The 23361-nt window shown below is 48.3% G+C and overlaps 1 long non-coding RNA gene across 1 annotated transcript; it reads right to left on the minus strand.

Annotated features, from left to right (window-relative positions):
* Window positions 1–7736: 7736 nt before the first annotated feature.
* Window positions 7737–20448, minus strand: LOC309525502. The gene is made up of 3 exons (XR_014216357.1): window positions 19692–20448; window positions 12896–12990; window positions 7737–8224 (listed from the first exon to the last, which is right to left on the minus strand). It is a non-coding gene; the product is annotated as an uncharacterized lncRNA (long non-coding RNA).
* Window positions 20449–23361: the final 2913 nt, after the last annotated feature.

Here is a 23361-nt window from a genome sequence, read left to right on the forward strand (position 1 = left end):
CAAGACGTTTTCGTCTTGCAAAGCAAGCCCATAGGGAAAATCATCTTGCGAAGCAGCTCAAAAACGGAAAACCCTTTCGTCTAGCGGGTTTTCCGTCTTGCGAGGCATTCGTCTTGCGGGGCACCACTGTATGTCAATAGTGAAATACAATTAAGAAGAAGTTTTGGAACGCTTTGGTTTTGGAAGAGACTTCCGGAACGGATTAAGTTTGAGAAGCAAGGTACCACTGTATATAGAAATGAGCAAACCAGTGATATTTTAGGGAGCAGGCTAGCAGGCAGGGCCCATTACTTACACCATAGGAGCCAACACAACACAAACACTGTTGCTGTATGTAACTTTTATTTTATTTGTTTTTTATCTTATATTTTGGAAATGTACATCCAGTTGTTGTTTTCTTTAATTTTTTTGTGGGGGCCCCAAGAGAGTGGGGCCCTAAGCTATAGCTTGTTTAGCTATCCGGCACTGGTGACAATCTCTGATGCCAACCTTGCAAAAATAGCGCAAGGACCAGCATTAAGGTTACAAGAACGTACCCTCCAACTGCCCCTGTTTTCCAGAGAAAGTCCCCGATTTACAGAAGCCGTCTCAGTTTCTGATTTGATCCTGGAATGTCCCGCTTTTCCTTAGGATGTCCCTATTTTCATCGGATAAATGTTGGAGGGTGTGGCGTTAACATATGAGAGTGCTGGAGGTGAAATAGTTAAACAGGTTACCCAATCAGAACCCAGGGGGGTGGAGTCAGAGGGACTATAAAACCAGCTCTGGGAGGGGCGAATGGGGGGGTTTGTTGGAGGTTGGGTGGTTGTTTGGAGTGGGAGTGAGTTGGGATAGAGTCTGGGGGTAGGCTGAGTTAGTGTAGCAAAATAAGCTGAATCAGGAACAGTTAGGGGGTAGGAATACAAGTACCGTATTTTTTGCACCATAACACTCACTTTTTTCCTCCTAAAAAGTAAGGGGAAATGTCTGTGCGTGTTATGGAGGGAATGCCTACGGGTGGCATGCCTACGGATTTTCCTCCTCTAAAAACTACGTGCGTGTTATGGTCGGGTGCGTGTTATAGAGCGAAAAATACGGTAAATATCTGAGAGGTGGTTTAGTGAGTGAGAGCAGGTAGCGGAAGTTATAGGTCTGGATAGGCACCCCATGATTGTAACGGACAGATACTATTTATGAAACCACACGCTTGTTAAACTGCAATAAATAAACAACAGTTTATGTTCCAATTTAACCCTGAGTGGACTCAGTATTGTACCAGGTAGGGGCTGGGAGGTGGCGGTGAGAAATAAAGTGGTGGCACAGGGATCAATAGATGGTGAAACATCCGGGGACCCTGTGTGATTGCCACAGAGGGTTTGGAGTTATGTGACCCCCTGAGCCAAGGAGATAAATAACTATACAATCTTTAGAAGATATCTCAAGGCAGCCCTGCACAGGGAAGTTTTTTAATGCTTTATTATGTTTTTGTATATGTTGGAAGACGCCCAGAATGGCTGGGGCAACCCAGTCAGATGGGCGGGGTACAACTAATAAAATTGTTGTTGTTATCATTATTATTATGGAATAAAGGTAAAGGTAAAGGGACCACTGATCATTAGGTCCAGTCGAGGACGACTCTGGGGTTGCGGTGCTCATCTCGCTTTATTGACCAAGGGAGCCGACATTCAGCTTCTGGGTCATGTGGTCAGCATGACCAAGCCGCTTCTGGCGAACCACAGCAGCACACGGAAACGGCGTTTACCTTCCCGCCAGAGCGGTACCTATTTATCTACTTGCACTTTGACGTGCTTTCAAACTGCTAGGTTGGCAGGAGCAGGGACCGAGCAACGGGAGCTCACCCCGTCACGGGGATTCGAACCGCTGACCTTCTGATCGGCAAGCCCTAGGCTCTGTGGTTTAACCCAAGCGCCACCCCTATTATGGAATAGGATGTCCCTATTTTCATCGGAGAAATGTTGGAGGGCATGCAAGCGAGAGCTGTGGCAAAACCTTTCAGCAGATCTTCCCTCCTAAAAGAATTGTGGAGTTCCAGCAAATTGCCCCCTCCAAGCCCAACCTTCCATTTTTCTTTTCCAGTTGTCGTCCCAGGATTCCACAATGACTTGAACTTGCTCAGTTCCGCCCCTGAGTTGGTCTGTTCTTTCTTAACAAGAAGAGGAGAAGGACTTAATGTACTTCTGCAAACCTCCTAAGAGGAGCGTTCCTCTTCATGCCACCAGCCAACCCAAATTAAGTTGCAAATCCAACTGTGAGGGTTCTTGAATTTTTGGCACCCACATCCAAGTCCTTTTGCATGTACAGTGGTACCTTGGGTTAAGTACTTTATTCGTTCAGGAGGTCCGTTCTTAACCTGAAGCACCACTTTAGCTCATGGGGCCTCCTGCTGCCACCGCACCACCGCCGCACGATTTCTGTTCTCATCTTGAGGTAAAGTTCTTAACCTGAGGTAGCGGAGTCTGTAACCTGAAGTGTCTGTTACCTGAAGCGACTGTAACCCGAGGTACCATTGTACTCTTAAGAGTACATGTGGGAAGTGTGAAGTGGGAGTAGATCCACCAAAGGAGCACTTTGGTGTGGCATGGTAGCTCAGTGGCAGAGCATCTGTGCGTGAGGAAAGTCCTTGGTTCAAGTCCTGGTAGCTTCAGGTAGCGTTGGGAGTGCCCCATGCCTGAGACCCCGGAGAGCTGCTTCCAGTCAGTGTAAACAATAATGGGCTAGATGGAGCAGTGTTCTGCTCCAGGAGCTCAACCCTCTGCAATGCAGGAATCTTTTGCCCAACAAGGGGCTCAAACCCATGAGCCTGGGATTGAGAGTCTTATGCTCTCCTGGCTGTGCACACAGCCTTTGCAGGCCACCTTGAACCCCTTACTTGAAAGTCATAATATAAACGTTGTTAAGTTGTGGGTGAACATATCAGACGACACAGCGATCCTTCAAACAGCTCTTGTTTATTCACAAGCCAGAACAGAACTGAACTGAAGGGTTCAGCCAGCCTGCTTATATAGAGCTCCACTACAACACAACAGTAACCACTTTCTGTAACTAGCCAATCACTGAACGTCACTTTCAATCCCTTATTTGCATATGTGAACCTGAGTGAAAACTATCTACAGTATCCCCCTGCTGCCCCAGGGTGAGAACAGTACAAACAAATGGTTTTTTTAAAAAAAATATGATTGTATTCTCTGATAACACAGCCTAAGGAGAATCCACAGGAAGCAAACAGATTCATTCAAAGTTTAAAAATAAATAAATAAAAATATTTCAAGCAAATCACCTCCAAACCTTGCAATGTGTTTTGGGCCACAAACATCCATTCCTCTGGGGGAAAATCTCTTTTAACAAGCAGGTGAACAGTTAAGAGGCCTCAAAAGAACCATAGTAAATAAAATGCAAACGTGTGCTGCCAGAAAGGCAAGTGGCCCAGCTCTTGCTAGCATGGTGGCTTTCGGTTTAAAACGTTTCCACCCCAAAAATAGATCAGGGCTGACTCGTTTTGGAACTGTGCAGGGAAAATGTTAGCCTTCAGGGGTGTCAATATGACATCCTGATCGAGCCTTTGGCGGTTTGCTGGCTCCACCGGCACATTTTCAAGCACTGCGACAGAGGTTTCCAAGCACGTAACAGAACTGTGACCCATTTCTAGGTCCCTGTTGCTAATCCCGATAATTTGGTTTCCTTAGATTTATTTAAACCTATCTCAGAAGGTGTGAAGGGTTCACTACCGGTTTCCTTCCTAGGAGATAGAATCATAGAATCATAGAATCATAGAGCTGGAAGAGACCACAAGGGCCATCGAGTCCAACCCCCTGCCAAGCAGGAAACACCATCAGAGCACTCCTGACATATGGTTGTCAAGCCTCTGCTTAAAGACCTCCAAAGTAGGAGACTCCACCACACTCCTTGCCAGCAAATTCCACTGTCGAACAGCTCTTACTGTCAGGAAGTCCTTCCTAATGTTTAGATGGAATCTTCTTTCTTGTAGTTTGGATCCATTGCTCCGTGTCCGCTTCTCTGGAGCAGCAGAAAACAACCTTTCTCCCTCCTCTATGTGACATCCTTTTATATATTTGAACATGGCTATCATATCACCCCTTAACCTCCTCTTCTCCAGGCTAAACATGCCCAGCTCCCTTAGCCGTTCCTCATAAGGCATCGTTTCCAGGCCTTTGACCATTTTGGTTGCCCTCCTCTGGACACGTTCCAGTTTGTCAGTGTCCTTCTTGAACTGTGGTGCCCAGAACCGGACACAGTACTCCAGGTGAGGTCTGACCAGAGCAGAATACAGTGGCACTATTACTTCCCTTGATCTAGATGCTATACTCCTATTGATGCATCCCAGAATTGCATTGGCTTTTTTAGCTGCCGCACCACACTGTTGGCTCATGTCAAGTTTGTGGTCAACCAAGACTCCTAGATCCTTTTCACATGTACTGCTCTCAAGCCAGGTGTCACCCATCTTGTATTTTTGCCTCTCATTTTTTTTGCCCAAGTGCAATACTTTACATTTCTCCCTGTTAAAATTCATCTTGTTTGTTTTTGCCCAGTTCTCTAATCTGTCAAGGTTGTTTTGAAGTGTGATCCTGTCCTCTGGGGTGTTAGCCACCCCTCCCAGTTTGGTGTCATCTGCAAATTTGATCAGGATGCCCTTGAGTCCATCATCCAAGTCGTTGATAAAGATGTTGAATAAGACCGGGCCCAAAACAGAACCCTGTGGCACCCCACTAGTCACTCTTCTCTAGGATGAAGAGGAACCATTGATGAGCACCCTTTGGGTTCGGTCAGTCAGCCAGTTACAAATCCACTGAGTGGTAGCATAGTCAAGACCGCATTTTACCAGCTTCTTTACAATTCTATGATTCTATGACCCCCTTCAACGCAGGAACGTGCAGCTGTCGCATACGGGGATTGAACCCGCAACCTTGGCATTATCAGCACCACGCTCTAACCAATTGAGGAATGTTGGGAAGAGCAGCGTGTGCCATGCGGATTGCCCCATGCTCCCTAAACTAGCCTCCTGCCCAAGTTAAGGCATTCAGAGACCAACAGTGAGGTGTTTGTGTTTACAGTCCCTGATAACATGAGGTCCTAAACTGTAGTTTACTTAGCTGGTAAGTAAATCTGACGCTATTGCCTCATCTCCAGTGTTGATGTAAGATTCAGCAGCCCTGCCAGTTGGCTTCTGCATAATGATGTGAAGCAATTACCAAGACTCTGTGGGAATGTTCAGGGATGCAGGAGAGGATATATTGTTTGATTATATCCTTTCCAACTTGTGTTAACAAGTTCTACAATTTAGCAGAGTAACATCCCCTTTTTAAACTTACACAGCGGATGCATTTGCTCAGGCTCGCTAAAGCTTCTAAAACACGTTTTAAAGGTAATTCCCCATTTAGTCCCTCATAAAAAGATAGGCACGACACAGTCTTCTATAGAAGTATAAAAAGAGTTTACTCACACATTCTGTTCACAGTTGGATCCCAGAAGGCAGACTTAGCTTAGAAAAGTTATATACACCTGGAAACTATCCCATAAGGAGACAGCTCCCTTATCCTCTCTTGGCTGCAAGCCAAGAGAGCATCTTAGGCTAAGCAGATGTTGCTTCTTCGACGAATGTGGTCAGAGAGAGAGAGAGAGATGGCTGACCAGTCCTGCTCTTTTGTTACCTGGGCAGGTGAGGTCACACCCACCTCTAATCCCATGCAGAGGAAGTCTGTCCCAGCTTAGGAGAAACAGGAAGTTCCGACTGACTGGTCCAGACATCCCCTTTTATGTCCACTCTAGGGATGTTGTACTTGACTGCTCTTGTGTTTCACATCCCACAGACCCCATCTGCACTATAAATTTAAAGCAGTGTCCTAACACTTCAAGAGCCACGGTTTTCCTCAAAGAATCCTGGGATCTGTGGTTTGATGATGATAATTTATTATTTATACCCCAGCCACTCTGGGCGGCTTCCAACAAAATATTAAAAATATGACAAAACATCAAACATTAAAAACTTCCCTAAACAGGGCTGTCTTCAGATGTCGTCTAAAAGTCAGATAGGTGTTTATTTCCTTGACATCTGCTGGGAGACCGTTCCACAGGGTGGGCGCCACTACCGAGAAGGCCCTCTGCCTGGTTCCCTGTAACCTCACTTCTCACAGGGAGGGAACCACCAGAAGGCCCTCAGAGCTGGACCTCAGTGCCCAGGCAGAACGATGGGGGCAGAACTCTCAGGGTGCTGAGAGTTGCTAGGTGCCCCCTATCCCCCCCTCACATATCTACAGAATGGTTTGACAACCAATGCTTTCTCCCAGGGACCTGTGGGAATTGTAGCTCCATGAGGCAGCCGAACAGCTCTCAGCACTCTTTGCAAACAGCAGCTCCCAGAATTCCTTGAGGGAAGCCACGGCTGTTACCCAGTGGCAGGATCCTGGTTTAATTGTATGATGCAGATGGAGCCTAAGCCTCAGAAAGGAAAAAGAGGTGACTGTGAGCAGTCCACACTTGATTTTCGTTGCCAGCGCATGAACAGGAAAAAAATAAATGTTGTCTTTGTTTCTCAGAAACAAGTCCTGACCACAGTTCACAGTTTTAAGAATCCTCTGTTTCCAAGTGTTGCTGGCATCTCACTTCAATGTGTTGGCCGCAGATATGGCAGGGTCATGCAGGGGTGGAAAATGTCTGCTTGGGTGACTCTCATATATTGAGAAAACTTGGGGCCCAGAATTCTGGCTTTCAGACCCATGGCAGTCCCCTAATACCCTGTTCACCAAGCTTTAATTAACAGCTCCAAGCCCTCCTGCTATAACCTATTAAGTCTGGTGTGGGGAATCTTTGGACTTCCGGGTGTTGCTAGACTACAGCTCCTATCATCCCCAGCCATTTGGCACACTTGCTGGGGCTGATGGGAGTTGTAGTTCAGCAACATCTGAAGCGCCAAAGACTCCCCATGCAAGCAGTAGATTATGGACGCCACACTCCATCCTGTGAAGCCTCTCTCTGCCCATTGCCTGTTGTAGCTGTTTAAAAAAGGCAACTCCAGAATACCAGGTACCAGCTTCCACATTGCTGGCAGGCTGCCGTTTTAGATCTTTCCACCCCATAAATAGGTCAGGGTTTAGTGAATCCCGTCACGAGAAACCGTACAGGATGTGAACAATGCAGAGGTTTTCTTCACCTTCTGCATCCGTTCTTCCGCCTCATCTGTGCAGACAATGAGGTTAATAGATAAAAATGTGGACATGACCCATTTGATCTGTCTCCATCTCAGCTCCTGATGCCTGTAGTGGCTGCTGGTGCCCTGAATCTCGATAGATAGCACAGGCAGAAGCCAAATCGGTTGGTTTTTTAAAATGTATTTCAGCAATTTATATACGGGACCTTAAGTGGTTGTATCCGCACCACATACTCAAAACACTCTTATGCTACTTTAACATCCTTCTCACCCACAAAAGAATGCTGAGAACTGTAGTTCATTCAGGGTGCTCTGGGAGCTTTTTAGGACATACCCACCACCTTTAACCAATAACAGTTCCCAGGATTATTTGAGGGAAATCCTGACTTTAGGAGGAGGGCTGTAGACTCAGTGGTTGTTGCTGTTTAGTCGTTCAGTCGTGTCCAACTCTTCGTGACCCCATGGACCAGAGCACGCCAGGCACTTCTGTCTTCCACTGCCTCCTGCAGTTAGGTCAAACTCATGCTGGTAGCTTCGAGAACACTGTCCAACGACCTCGTCCTCTGTCGTCCCCTTCTCCTTGTGCCCTCCATCTTTCCCAACATCAGGGTCTTTTCCAGGGAGTCTTCTCTTCTCATGAGGTGGCCAAAGTACTGGAGCCTCAGCTTCAGGATCTGTCCTTCCAGTGAGCACTCAGGGCTGATTTCCTTCAGAATGGAGAGGTTTGATCTTCTTGCAGTCCACGGGACTCTCAAGAGTCTCCTCCAGCACCATAATTCAAAAGCATCAATTCTTTGGCGATCAGCCTTCTTTATGGTCCAGATCTCACTTCCATACATCACTACTGGGAAAACCATAGCTTTTACTATATGGACCTTTCTTGGCAAGGGCTCAGTGGTAGAGCCTCTGTTTTGCATGGAGAGAGCCCCAAGTCTACTCCATGGCATCTTCAGGTGGGGCTGGGCGAGTTTCCCACCTGAGATCTTGGAAAACCACTGCCAGTCCGTGTAGACAACACTGGGCTAGATGGACCAATTCAGTATAAGGCAGTTTTGTATGTTCCTGTTAAAGTGGTATGGTTGAAATAGTTTGGTGATGGTATTTAACACCAGTCAGATTAAATCAAATAAACAAGGAATATTCAGCGTTATGTTGGAGGGGATGCCAGGAAACAGGGACTTACGCTCACATGTGATGGGGGAGTAAATATGTACAACTTCTGGCAAAGGGTGTTTAAGGAGAGAGCAGAAATCATGGGGTTAAAGGTGACCGAAAGTCCAGAGGTAGCATCATTCTGAATTTGCAGTGGGGTGGAAGGTTCGCAGGCTATGAAGGACTTGCTGACAAATTTATTGACAGCTGCACGAGTTATTATAGCCAGGAAGTGGAAGGGGTGAGCAGAATATAAAACAGAAGAATGGTATAAAGAGGTGTGGGATATGGCTATTAATGATAAATTAACATGTGCCATTAAAGTAAAGGTAAAGATAAAGGTAAAGGTAAAGGTAAAGTGACCTCTGACCATTAGGTCCAGTCACAGATGACTCTCATCTTGCTTTATTGGCCAAGGGAGCTTCCGGGTCATGTGGCCAGCATGACTAAGCCACTTCTGGCAAACCAGAGCAGCGCACGGAAACGCCGTTTACCTTCCCGCCGTGCTTTGACGTGCTTTCGAACTGCTAGGTTGGCAGGAGCAGGGACCGAGCACCGGGAGCTCACCCCGTCGCGGGGATTCGAACCGCCAACCTTCCGATCAGCAAGCCCTAGGCTCAGTGGTTTACACCACGGTGCCACCTGCGTCCCGCCATTAAGGTAAGGTGGGGAATATGAAGGAAATGATTTTGAGGAGATATGGAGGGTGTTTGTAGTATTTGTACTGTTAAAATGGAAAGGGGCCAAACCATCGCAAGAAGTGTTGCAATTTTGGGAGGTTGGATAGTTACAATGGAATGGTCTCAGTGGTGGGATGCACATTTTTATTATTTATTTATAATTATTACTTTGCCAAAATAAATAAACAAACAAATAAATAAAGTGGTATAGTTGACATCTAGCGCGCCAGCAGCCACCCTGTCAGGCCTGCTGGAGGCGGTGGCCGGCTGGGCCTTGGAGTTCCCTAACCTATTGGTATTGGGGGACTTCAACATCCATGCCGATGCCACTCCCTCCTCACAGGCTCTGGACCTGGTGTCTTCCATGGCGACACTAGGGCTCTCCCAGTTTGTTTCGGGCCCCACACATCAAGCAGGCCACACGCTGGATCTGATCTTTGGCGTCGGTATAGATGTGATCATGTTTCCTTCGATGAAGGTGCCATGGTCTGATCACTATGCTATGAAAGCCAGGATTGACGTTCCACCCCCACCCTGCTTAGGTGGTGAGCTGATTTGGGCTCGCCCGCGGAGGCTGATGGACCCTGATACATTCCGTCAAGCCTTGCGGGACCTTGCTCCCCCTGGCGACTCACTGACTGAGCTTGTTGAGGGCTGGAATACCCAGCTCCTGGCAGCCATCGATGAGATCGCACCTAAGCGCCCTCTGCGACCCCGCAGAAACCGGGCTCCCTGGTTTACTGAGGAGCTTCGAAAAATGAAGCGGGACCTCAGACGGCTAGAGCGAGTGTGGCGGGGTGCCCGTGACGGAGCCTCAAGAACATCTTATAGGGTTTTTATGAAAACCTACGAGATGGCAGTGAAGGCGGCTAAGAAGTCCTACTTCTCGGCCTCCATTGCATCCGCTAGCTCTCGCCCGGCACAATTATTTAGTATAATTCGGTCTTTAATGTCCCTCGAAGGACAGCCAAATTTAAATAACAATTCGACACACAGCTGTGAGGCATTTGCGAGCTTTTTTGCGGAGAAGGTCCTGTAGCTCCGCCATGACCTCCCTGCCAATTTGGATACAATAAAGGAACTGGAGGCCCCTCGACTGTCCTCGGGTCCAGTATTGGACCACTTTGACCGGATATCCCCAGCCGATGTGGACAGACTCCTCCGAGCTGGAAAGCCCACCACTTGTCCTCTCGACCCGTGCCCGTCTTGGCTGATTAGAGCATGTCCAGACGAGGTGCGGGCCCCCCTGGGGGATATCATCAATTTGTCCCTTGGCACCGGGACATTCCCAGGGGAACTGAAGGAGGCAGTGGTGCGTCCGCTCTTAAAGAAAACATCATTAGATCCCTCAGATCTATCCAATTACCGCCCAGTTTTGAATCTTCCATTCCTGGGTAAGGTGATTGAGAGAGCGGTTGCTGAACAGCTTGGTAGGTTTCTGGATGAAACATCGGCTCTGGATCCATTCCAGTCCGGCTTCTGTGCTGGTCATGGGACCGAGACGGCTCTGGTCGCCCTAACAGATGATCTTCGTAGACAGTTGGATCGAGGCGGGTCGGGGCTGCTGATTCTTCTAGATCTGTCAGCAGCTTTCGACATGGTCGATCACGAACTTCTGGACCACCGCCTTGCCGACGTGGGGATCCAGGGCACAGTCCTCCAATGGCTGCGCTCGTTTCTCTCTGGTCGGGGACAGAGGGTGGCGCTTGGGGGGGAACTGTCATCCCGCCACTCCTTGGTGTGTGGAGTGCCTCAGGGTGCGATTCTCTCCCTGATGCTTTTTAACATCTTTATGCGCCCCCTCGCCCAGCTTGTCCGGAGTTTTGGGCTGGGTTGCCATCAGTATGCTGATGACACCCAACTCTATCTGTTGACGGATGGCCATCCTGACTCGGCCCCAGATACACTGACCAGATGTCTGGAAGCTGTGGCTGGATGGTTACGTGGGAGCCGGTTGAAGTTAAATCCTTCGAAGACGGAGGTCCTCTGGCTGGGGCGGGACGATATGGGATTGAGGGGGCAACTCCCATCTCTTGTGGGGGTGCAATTAGTGCCAGCACCGGCCGTTAAGAGTTTGGGTGTAATCTTCGATACCTCCCTCTCCATGGAGGCGCAGATTGCAGCTATAACAAAGGCGGCATTTTTTCATCTCCGCCAAGCTAAGCAGTTGGCTCCTTACCTCTCTCGCCCTGACCTAGCCACTGTGATCCACGCGACGGTCACCTCCAGACTGGATTATTGTAACTCGCTCTACGTGGGGCTGCCCCTGAGACTGACCCAGAAACTCCAGCGGGTGCAGAATGCCGCAGCGAGACTCCTTACGGGGTCTTCGCTGCGGGATCACATTCATCCGGTGCTATACCAGCTGCACTGGCTCCCGGTGGAGTACAGGATCAGGTTTAAGGTGCTGGTTTTAACCTTCAAAGCCCTATACGGCCTAGGACCCTCGTATCTATGGGATTGCCTCTCCTGGTATGCCCCACAGAGGAACTTACGGTCCTCAAATAAAAACATCTTGAAGGTCCCAGGCCACAGAGAGGTTAGGCTGGCCTCAACTAGAGCCAGGGCTTTTTCGGCTGCGGCTCCAACCTGGTGGAACGCTCTGTCACAAGAGACAAGGGCAATCTTTACAATACTTTAGTTTATGGTTGCCATCAATTTTGATTTTAATTAATTCTTATGATGTTTTTATAATGTTGCACTATTTTAGTGTTGTTAGCCGCCCTGAGCCCGGCTTCGGCTGGGGAGGGCGGGATATAAATAAAATTTTATTATTATTATTATTATTATTATTATTATTATTATTATTATTATTATTATCTGTCTGTCTCAAGGGACAATGGAGTGTGCCTCCAGGGGTGAAGTCAAAGCAGCAGCAGCAAAGTGACCTCCTGGGGGCACGAACATGCATGGAGGTCCTGGGCTGCCCAGATGACAAGACCCCCCTCCACTATTGGTCTCATCCAGTCAATCCAACTGCTTTAAATGTACAGTGAATGTGTGCGACCTGCCATTTTGTACAGTGGACACTTGGGTTGTGAACATGATCCATGCAGGAAGCACGTTTGCAACCCGCAGTGTTCGCAACCCACAGCGCCGTGTCTGTGCACACGCGGGTCACGATTCAGAGCTTCTGCGCACGCGCAAAGCACGATTTAGCATTTCTGTGCATGCACGAGCACCAAAACCCAGAAGTAACCCGTTCCGGTACTTCCAGGTTCGGCGTGGTACGCAACCCAAAAATGCGCAACCTGAAGCGTCTGTAACCGGAGGTATGACTGTATATCCATTTGCCTTAATTTTGGAACCGAAGAACGCTGAAACAGGTGGGCCCCATTTGAAATTTTTGCTTGTTCTGAAGCGAATGCTTACTGTATTTTTCGCTCTATAAGACGCACCAGACCACAAGACGCACCTAGTTTTTGGAGGAGGAAAACAAGAAAAAAAATATTCTGAATCTCAGAAGCCAGAACAGCAAGAGGGATCGCTGCTCAGTGAAAGCAGCAATCCCTCTAGCTGTTCTGGCTTCTGGGATAGCTGCGCAGCCTGCATTCGCTCCATAAGATGCACACACATTTCCCCTTACTTTTTAGGAGGGGAAAAGTGAGTCTTATAGAGCAAAAAATACGGGACGTTTATCCCCTAGCATGGGAAGAGCTGCACCAGTAACACAAGTGTCTCTGCTACTTGGGACGAATACAATGTCACCTTTCCAATCGGCTTGGGAATCGGGGCCTAAGGGGTTTGACATTGACATCTTACTGGCATTATGGCCGAGCTTTTGCTTCTTATAGCCTCCTTTCTCTGATGTGTGCGGCAGATAGGAACGGTTTATCTTTTCAACTGGTTTCTGAAACCAGCTTTCCCCACCCACTTCTGAACGATCAAACAGCTTCAGTACCAAGAAAGGGCCTCTCCTCATTATCTTCTCAGTACGCTTATGAGCTTGTGGCATCCGTTTCCGTTTGGTGTGGTCTTTTTCTTAGCGGCTGGTTTCTTACAAAAAGTATGTGTGGGGGGGGAGAGAGAGAGAGAGAGAGAGAGAGTATGGGGGAGGTGCCAAAGAAACCTTTTTGAAAGTCATACTTTCTGAACTAAAAAAAGAAGCGTGGGCTTTCGCTTCAAAAGCTGGTGGGCAACTTGCACCTTGGTGAGTCAGGATGGATAGAATTGTCAATGTTAGTTTCCCATTTCCCTGGCCAATTCACTTCTCTACATCAGTGCGACACCCCCCCCCCCCCCCGAACTTTTGTCAGAATTTTGGTATGAATTTCTGCTCATGAGCACATTTTCATATGCGTAATTTAGCCTGAAATAATAGGTTATATATGCCAGGGGGTAGGGTGCCCCTGGCCTGCTGGCCAGTGTCGGCCTGCAAGGGGGTTCCAATTTGGCCTGTTACTCTCATTTCACCACCATGTCCACCTGACCATCAGCTGATGGGCGGGAGGAATTATTTAATCTTGCACTGGAAGTATGATCCTGTTCCCAGCAGGAAACAAGATTATGTGGTGTCAGTTGCTGGTGTGTTGCTCGAGAGCAAACAGGCAAGACTCTGACCTGTCTTTTCTAGGCTTTATTATTAGTGCAAACTATTTACAGGGAAGAGCGTCACAAGTTCATGTCTGGCTCATGTCATGTCTAGCAGAATCTGGGAGTGGGTGGTCCTTGTACCTCCCCCAGCATAACAGTCGCGTGACCCGCAGCCTTCTCCTCCCTTCCTTGCGCCTAAACCTACTGCGCAGACTGGGTGCTGGCAAAGGGGTACTTCCCTCCTCTCCGGTTTGCTCAGTCTTGGCGTTGAGGCTCTCCCTTGCATCCCCTTGTCCCACCACCTCCTCCCTACTGGAGGTGGGGCTTTCCTCCTCGCCAGAGGAGGAGCTGCTTCACAAGATCTTCGGAGGTTCCCTATAACACAACTGCCCTTCCCCTTCTCGACTCTGACCTGATGGCAGTTCCCTGACATGTGGCTAAGGCAGCGGCCTTGAATCCCTGCTCACCAGTGGAACAAGGATTAAAGTTCTGTGCAAAAGCGCTCTTTGAAGCAGCCCATTTGCTTGAGCTAGTTCAAAGAGGCTCTTGCAAAGACTCTTGCAAAGACTTTATTCATTCATTCATTCATTCATTCATTCATTCATTTGTAACCTCTGGTTTTGGCTCAACTCTCAGCACAACATGCCCCTTTTGAATGCCTTAGTTCAGTCACCCTTCTGTGTAACGGGTGTAAGCAGGGGCCGAAGAATCTGCAGCCCTCCAGATGTTGTTTGATCACATCTCCCATCATCCCTGATTGTTGGCCATGCTGGGAGGTCTGGAAGGTCACTGCCTCCCCATCCCTAAGTTGGAGGAGCTGCTGTCTGGCAGGCATTGATACAGGGGAGAAACCACTGGAGCCACCACGAGCAAGTGTTTCCAGTTGCCTCCCCTCCCCCATTATTATGTGAGCCTAATAACAATATGCGGGTGGCGCTGTGGGTAAACAAGGGACAATAACAAGGGACGCGGGTGGCGCTGTGGGTAAAAGCCTCAGCGCCTAGGGCTTGCCGATCGAAAGGTCGGCGGTTCGAATCCCCGCGGCGGGGTGCGCTCCCGCTGCTCGGTCCCAGCGCCTGCCAACCTAGCAGTTCGAAAGCACCCCCGGGTGCAAGTAGATAAATAGGTACCGCTTACCAGCGGGAAGGTAAACGGCGTTCCGTGTGCTGCGCTGGCTCGCCAGATGCAGCTTTGTCACGCTGGCCACGTGACCCGGAATTGTCTCCGGACAGCGCTGGCCCCCGGCCTCTTGAGTGAGATGGGCGCACAAACCCCAGAGTCTGTCAAGACTGGCCCGTTCGGGCAGGGGTACCTTTACCTTTACCTTTAATAACAATACAGTGGTACCTTGGGTTACAAACTTAATTCGTTCCGGAGGTCCGTTCTTAACCCAAAACCGTTCTTAACCTGAGGCGTGCTTTCACTAATGGGGCCTCCCACTGCTGCCGTGCCACCACCACACAATTTCCATTCTCATCCTGAGGCAAATTTTGCAACCCGGAGCAACTACTTCCGAGTTAGCGTGTAACCCGAAGTGTTTGTAACCCGAGGTACCACTGTAAGAACAAATTTGTTGTTGTTGTTGTTGTTACCTCGCCCATCTGACTGGGTTGCCCCAGTCATTCTGGGTGGCTCCCAACACATATAAAAACATAATAAAACATTAAACATTTAAAAAAATCCCTATACAGGGCTGCCTTCGGATGTCTTCTGAGGGTTCTATAGTTATTTATCCCTTTGACATGTGACAGGAGGGCGTTCCAGAGGGCAGGTGCCACTACCAAGAAGGCCCTCTGCCTTGTTCCCTGTAACTTCACTTCTCGCAGTGAGGGAACCGCCAGAAGGCCCTCGGAGCTGGAAAGGTTTTGAATCTGCATCATTCTTGTTTGCATCTGCATTGTTGTGATTGTATTTAGGGATATGTTTAGGGATGCGGGTGGCGTTGTGGTCTAAACCACAGAGCCTCTTGGGCTTGACGATCAGAAGGTCGGCGGTTCGAATCCCTGCGACGGGGTGAGCTCCCATTACTCGGTCCCTTCTCCTGCCAACCTAGCAGTTTGAAAGCACGTCAAAGTGCAAGTAGATAAATAGGTACCGCTCCGGCGGGAAGGTAAACAGCGTTTCCGTGCACTGCTCTGGTTCGCCAGAAGCGGCTTAGTCATGCTGGCCACGTGACCCGGAAGCTGTCTGCAGACAAACGCCAGCTCCCTCGGCCTATAGAGCGAGATGAGCACGCAACCCCAGAGTCGTCTGCGACTGGACCTAACGGTCAGGGGTACCTTTTCCTTATGTATCTGTTTATTCTTGGCAGCCGTCTTGGGATCCTTTGGGGCATACAAATGAACAGTGACGTAACATGAAATGGGGAATTGCTACATCGCCTTGATTATTCGGTTGCCCCTTACCCAACACTACAATATCCATTTTGAGGCAAAGCAACCAGTACTGTACACGCTATTCCTAATGCAGTCACATATCCTAGCGGTATCCTAACAGCATTATGATGGCAGCAGTTTTATTTTCGAATGCTGTTGAGAAAGACTTCCTGCTCCCGCTCTCAACTGCTTCTCCCTCTAGAACCCAGGAAAACCCCATGTGTTCTGGATTAATTACCATACTGTGGTGTGAGAGGGCGTTATATGAACATGTGTCATAGGCGGCAACCTTGGAAAATCTCTTCTGTGTACATAGTCAGCTCTGGGAGAAGGGGAATTATTTGAAGATGGAACTTCCTGTAAGGGTTGAGTGGGAGGTAGGAGTCTACTGAAATAAAGCTGTTCATGTCTGAGTTGACCTGAAGAGCCTGGAGTCTAAGAAAGGCAGACTTGCTGAGCAATGACATGACTTCTAGTCAGTGCAGGGCCAATGGTCTGGCTCAGTATAAAGCACTTTCCAATGTTCCTGACAACAATGGAAGTAGTTTATTTTAAGTGTGATATTAGGTAGTGTAGATAAGCACCGCCCATACACTATTAAAAGAAACAGCCATTAAAAACAACAACATAATTATAATTATGTTGTTGTTGTTGGGCTTTTTTAAAAATGTAAATAATAATAATTAAATAATATATTATTTATATCCCACCCATCTGGCTGGGCTTCCCGAGCCACTCTGGGCGGCTTCCAACAAAAGATTTAAAATATATTAAAAGCTTCCCTAAACAGGGCTGCCTTCAGATGTCTTCTAAATGTCAGAAAGTTGTTTATTTCCTTGACACCTGATGGGAGGGCGTTCCGCAGGGTGGGTGCCACTACCGAGAAGGCCCTCTGCCTGACTCCCTGTAACTTCGCTTCTCGCAGCGACGGAACTGCCAGAAGGCCTTAGCATTGGAGACCTCAGTGTCCGGGTTGGACGATGGGAGATGCTCCTTCAGGTATACAATAATTGGGAACCTGTCATAAGGTATATTCATCTGTGGTTACATTCTCCCAAGTCACATTCAAAATAAGGTGGGGGGGGGAGAATGGATGGAATTGTGGAGTGAGCAAAGCTAACTGTCAGGGACTGGACTGAACAGGAGGAATGGGAAATGAGCCCTTGGTCTGATTGGCTCCTCTCAGAAGAGGAGGAGGAGTGGGAGGTTTTGCCCTCCCTGTCTCCAGCAATTTCAGGAGGAAAGGGAGACAGGGATGATGTACAGCTGAATGAGGAAATGCCTAGTTATGAGATAGTGGAGAAGGAGGGAGAAGTGAGAGAGCAGAGAGCAGAGTATGGGAGACCCTCCTGGTCCAAGGGCTCGCTGGTCCCTCCACATTCAAGAGTAGAGAATGAGGAAGGATGTGGCTCCTGTGACTTCCTGTCGGTTTCCAGAAAGTTGTGGGAGACGGAAGAAGAGGGACTCAGAGTAGCCAACGTCTCCTACCTGTGGAGACATGGATCTTTTGTCTTGCAACCAGATGAGTGAATAATAATAATAAAAATAATAATTTATTATTTATACCCTGCCCATCTAGCTGCGCTTCCCCAGCCTCTCTGGGCGGCTTCCAACAAAATTTAAAATACCATAATGCATCAAACATTAAAAGCTTCCCTAAACAGGGCTGCCTTCAGATGTCTTCTAAAAGTCTGGTAGTTGTTCTCTTTGACATCTGGTGGGAGGGCGTTCCACAGGGCGGGTGCCACCACCAAGAAGGCCCTCTGCCTGGTTCCCTGTAACTTGACTTCTTGCAGTGAGGGAATGAATTGATTTTAGAATGCTTTGTTATTTTTATTGTTGTTAGCCGCTCTGAGCCTGGTTTCGGCTGGAGAGGACGGGATAGGAATAAAATTTTATTATTATTAAGTTGAAATACAGAGCATTAAAGGAAAAAACAAAGAATACCATGGAAGGGGAGGTGGGAGGTCAATGGATAAATTAACGGTATTGTCGATGGTAAAGTATGTAAACTTTTGAAAACGAAATAAACAAAATTTAAGAATAAATAAATCCCATCCATGATATAGGAGAGCCAGACTTTAAAAGACAGACCGAGATGGATTCCTTTCAGCTCCAGACACTTGCCTCATTTGCATGTGGTTTTCACATTGACAGAACACAATTTCACCGTCAAAATGCAAAGCTTCTGCTAGCTAATTCCCTTTTAGCAAATTTGATACTATATTTGACTAGGGGCTTTGTCGGGCCAACCGTCAAGGCAAAGCCAAAAGAAGGGGTTTTCCAGACTTTCCCTTGGGACAAGTGAAACTGGCAAACCTTTTCTTGAGACTAGGAGTGAGTGAAAAAGAATCAGCTAGATTCAGTTTTCCTATGAAGCCGAATCTATGAAACTCATACTTTTCTGAAATAATATGAGAACTGAAACACGGCCAGCCTGCAAAAATCCACACTAATCTGAATTTTGTGATACAGTTCTCCAACGAACCACTGTTTACTAAAATGCACATATGAGGGGGAAATGTGCCTTTAAAATGAATGTATTGGTGTAAACGACATACAAAAATGCATTATGTTAGGAGTAGAAAAATTCTGTAATTTGCACCAAAATGCTGGAGAGTTTTCATGAGGATTCCCCACCCCCCCAAAAAAAATCACAAATTGGGGCAGAAATACGAATAACTGAAATGAAGATCAAAGAAGTGGGAAACTGAGAGAACTTAAATTGGTAGATGCTTCTTGATTGGACTAGATGATCCTTAGGGTACGTTCCAATTCTATGATTCTATCACTACAGACTGCTGGTATTTTGAAGGAAGAATTCAAGTAAATGTAGGTACGCGCAACTGGAGTGGATTAAAGAATTTTGTTGCCCCAGCACAAAAAAAACCCCACTTCTTTTTTTAAAGCAGACTTCTTAGGAAAGCAATGTGGGGAAAGGCATTGAAAAGTGTGGGGTTGGTGAATGATTAACGGGAAGACATGTAAAGGTAAAAGATAAAGGACCCCTGGACAGTTAAGTCCAGTCAAAGGGGTTGCAGCGCTCATCTCGCTTTCAGGCCGAGGGAGCCGGCATTTGTCCACAGACAGCTTTCTGGGCCATGTGACCAGCAGGACTAAACCGCTTCTGGCACAACAGGACACCGTGACAGAAACCAAAGCACACGGAAATACCGTTTATCTCCCCGCCGCAGCGGTACCTATTTATCTACTTGCACTGGCGTGCTTTTGAACTGCTAGGTTGGCAGGAGCTGGGATGGAGCAACAGGAGCTCACCCCGTCACGGGGATTTGAACTACCGACCTTCTGATCAGTAAGCCCAAGAGGCCCAGTGGTTTAGACCACAGCGCCACCCGCGTCCCAGAAGATGTGTAAACACCCTCCAAACAAATCAGCCTGGAAGCAAGATGAATGCACAGTGGTACCTCGGGTTACAGACACTTCAGGTTACAGACTCTGCTAACCCAGAAATAATACCTCAGGTTAAGAACTTTGCTTCAGGATGAGAACAGAAATTGTGTAGCGGCAGTGGGAAGCCCCATTAGCTAAAGTGGTGCCTCAGGTTAAGAACAGTTTCAGGTTAAGAACGGACCTCCAGAACGAACTAAGTTCTTAACCCGAGGTACCACTGTACATTGCTGTATAGCCTCCCGGCAAAATTCAGAGCAAATGGTCAATAAAGGCTGGTGCACATTACGTAAGAGTAAATACAGTATTTATCTAGATAAAGATACAGATGACATAAGTATGATAGCTGTTAATTACATAGAAATAAACAATACACTTCACCATTTTCGAGGAGACGGTGACCAAGCAGCCCGTAGGCGTGTTCAGCAATGGCGACCAGGTGATGTCAACTCTTGATGGGCAACTTCAAGACTTAGCTCTCTCTTCTTGTCGATATCCTTCTTAAATTGTGGAGCCCAGAACTGGACACAGTACTGCAGGTGGGGTCAGACCAAGGCAGAATAGAGTGGGACTATTACTTCCCTGGATCTGGATGTTCCTGGGATAGCTCAGTCGGAAAGAGCATGAGACGCTTAACCTCAGGGCTGCAGGTTTGAGCCCCACATTGGGCAAAATATTTCTGCATTTGCAGGGGGTTGGACTAGATGACCCTTGGGGTCCCTTCCAAGTCTACAATTCAGTGGACACTAGACTTCTCAGAGCCGGTCAGACTATTGGTCCTCCTGGTTAAGTACCGTCTACTGTGAATGACAGGGTTTCAGGAAAAAGTACCCCACATTGCCATTGCCGGAGAATGTTCCTTTTGTTGCCCTCTTATTTCACCTGCATAAGAAGAATGTGGTGGGTGGAACTATCCGCACTCCAGATCAAAAGCAAAAACAGTTAAAATAATAACTGCAAAATACAAAAGCAGCATCCATTAAAAGCAGATTCAGGAGCCATTTTTAAAATAAATAATAAGAAGAAAGCAGCCAGGTGTATCTTGTAGAGAGGGGCATTACACTCATGGAACAACAACATTTCAGCTGCCCAAAAGAGGTCCATATGTGGAAGCAACCTGGGTCAGCCTTAATCATTCTTTCAAATAATTTTTGCTGGTATCTGGAAGCACCTGCAAAGCTTATGCCGGACTCTTACTACAGTAGCAGTCCAAACCTGTTGCTTTTTTAAAATCATGGGACTCTTGCGCCTCCTGCTGGTCAAACCAGAAAGTACAGTCTTATCTGATCTGTGTGACGTTCCCATGTCCTATAGTACAGGTGGATTCCATGGAGAAAGAAAGACTCTACAGGATGTGGGTGTGTTTCGTGACACAGGGGAGAGGCACACATACAGCACGGCTGGCCCTACCATTAGGCAGTTTGAGGTAACTGCCTCGGGTGGCAAAGGTTCGGGGGCAGCAGCAGCACATGCCCTCTCCTGGCGCCCCCTAAACTGGCCTGCTGTCTCAGGTGTGGTGGAATCAACTCCCATCAAGGAGATAAAGAACTACAGTGGTGCCTCGCAAGACGAAATTAATTCGTTCCGCAAGTCTCTTCGTCTTGCGGTTTTTTCGTCTTGCGATGCACGGTTTCCCATAGGAATGCATTGAAAATCAATTAATGCGTTCCTAGGGAAACCGCCTTCAGACCAGGTCCGGGGACAGTCTGTCCCCGGACCTCATCTGAAGGCTGGGGGGGGACAAGGGCTTTTCTTCCCACCCCCAGCATTTTAAAAAACCCTGGGACAGCGGAGGACTTCTCGCTGTCCGGGGCGATCTTAAAATGCTGGCGGGCGGCATTTTAAAATCGCCCCGGACAGCGGAGGACTTCTCCGCTGTCCGGGGCGATTTAAAAGCCCCTGGGAAGGCAGGCAGGGGGGACAAAGACTTTCGCCCCCTGCCCGCCTTCAGAAGGTGTTCCCGCCCCCCGCCCGGCTTCGGAACAGCTTTCCGAAGTGGGGCGGCTGGGGCAGGTGTCTCCGCCCCCCGCCCCACTTCGGAACAGCTTTCCGAAGTGGGGCGGCTGGGGCAGGTGTCTCCGCCCCCCCTCCCCACTTCGGAACAGCTTTCCGAAGTGGGGCGGCTGGGGCAGGTGTCTTCGCCCCCCCTCCCCACTTCGGAACAGCTTTCCGAAGTGGGGCGGCTGGGGCAGGTGTCTCCGCCCCCCGCCCCACTTCGGAACAGCTTTCCGAAGTGGGGCGGCTGGGGCAGGTGTCTCCGCCCCCCCTCCCCACTTCGGAACAGCTTTCCGAAGTGGGGCGGCTGGGGCAGGTGTCTCCGCCCCCCCTCCCCACTTCGGAACAGCTTTCCGAAGTGGGGCGGCTGGGGCAGGTGTCTCCGCCCCCCCTTCGGAACAGCGTTTTAAAATGCTGGGGGTCGGGAGCGAAGCGCTGCCGACCCCCAGCATTTTAAAATTTTAAAACCTTCCCGGGACACGGGGAGATTTTAAAATGCTGGGGGTTGGCAGCGCTTCGCTCCCGACCCCCAGCATTTTAAAACCTTCCCGGGACAGAGACTTCTCTGCTGTCCCTTGGAGATTTTAAAATGCTGGGGGTCGGCAGCGAACGCTTCGCTCCCGCCCGCCAGCATTTTAAGATCGCCCGGGGCAGGCGGGGGGGGGGAGGCAGGCGGAGGGGAGCAAAGACTTTTGCCCGCCGCCGGCCTTCAGAAGAGGTCCTCTTCTGAAGGCCGGCTGTGGGCGAAAGTCTTTGCTCCCGACCGCCAGCATTTCCCTATGGGCTTTCGTCTTGCGATGCAAGCCCATAGGGAAATTCGTCTTGCGAAGCGCCTCCAAAACAGAAAACCCTTTCGTCTTGCGGGTTTTCCGTCTTGCGAGGCATTCGTCTTGCGGGGTACCACTGTACACAACTTTTAGAAGACATCTGAAGGAAGTCCTATATTGGAAAGTTTTTAATGTTTGATGTTCTATTATGTTTTTATATGTTTGGGAAGCAGCCCAGGGTGGCTGGGGAAACCCAGCCAGATGGCCAGGGTATTATTATTATTATTATTATTATTATTATTATTATTATTATTATTTGTGGGAGGGGTGCCATCTTGCTGTTCACCTCTTAAGCCAGCAGTTCTCAACCTGTGGGTCCCAGGATGTTGTTGAACTACAACTCTCATCATCCCTGAGCTCTGACCTTGCTAGCTAGGGATGATGGGAGCTGTAGTCCAACAACATCTGGGGACCCACAGGTTGAGAACCGCTGTCTAAAGCAGTATCATTCTCCTTTAAACAGGCATGCCTTTCCCCAAAGGATCCTGGGAAATGTAGTTTGAGAATTTATTTATATCATAAAAATCATACACAAATCAATTCAGTTTGCATTTGAAGGCAAACCTACCTGGTTCGCGCTTTCTAGAACAATATGCCAAACAAAACACAGCCATCCTTCAAAATTCGCACTTCTCCGAATTTTGCAATGCAGTTCTCCGGCCAAGTAATGTGTTTTAAAAATATACCGGGGTAAAGCATGCATAGAAATGCACACATGCATGAAAATAACATACAAAAATGGATTAGGTAAAGGTAAAGGGACCCCTGTTAGGTCCAGTCATGACCGACTCTGGGCTTGCGGCGCTCATCTCGCTTTATTGGCCGAGGGAGCCGGCGTACAGCTTCCGGGTCATGTGGCCAGCATGACTAAGCCATTTCTGGTGAACCAGAGCAGCGCACGGAAACGCCATTTACCTTCCCACTGGAGTGGTACCTATTTATCTACTTGCACTTTGACGTGCTTTCAAACTGCTAGGTTGGCAGGAGCAGGGACCGAGCAATGGGAGCTCACCCCATCGCAGGGATTCGAACCGCCGACCTTCTGATCGGCAAGCCCTAGGCTCTGTGGTTTAACCCACAGCACCACTCATGCCCCATACAAAAACGGATTACATTATGGAAAACTGCTTTGCAAAAACATGCCTGCTATGCAAAAATGCACTGAAATGTGTGCGTCAGCAGAAATCTACTGATAAGTTTCATGAGGACTTTCAATTAAAAATAAGATA

Source organism: Podarcis vaucheri (genome assembly GCF_965113315.1).
Source record: "Podarcis vaucheri genome assembly, chromosome: 2".
NCBI classification, from domain to species: domain Eukaryota; kingdom Metazoa; phylum Chordata; class Lepidosauria; order Squamata; family Lacertidae; genus Podarcis; species Podarcis vaucheri.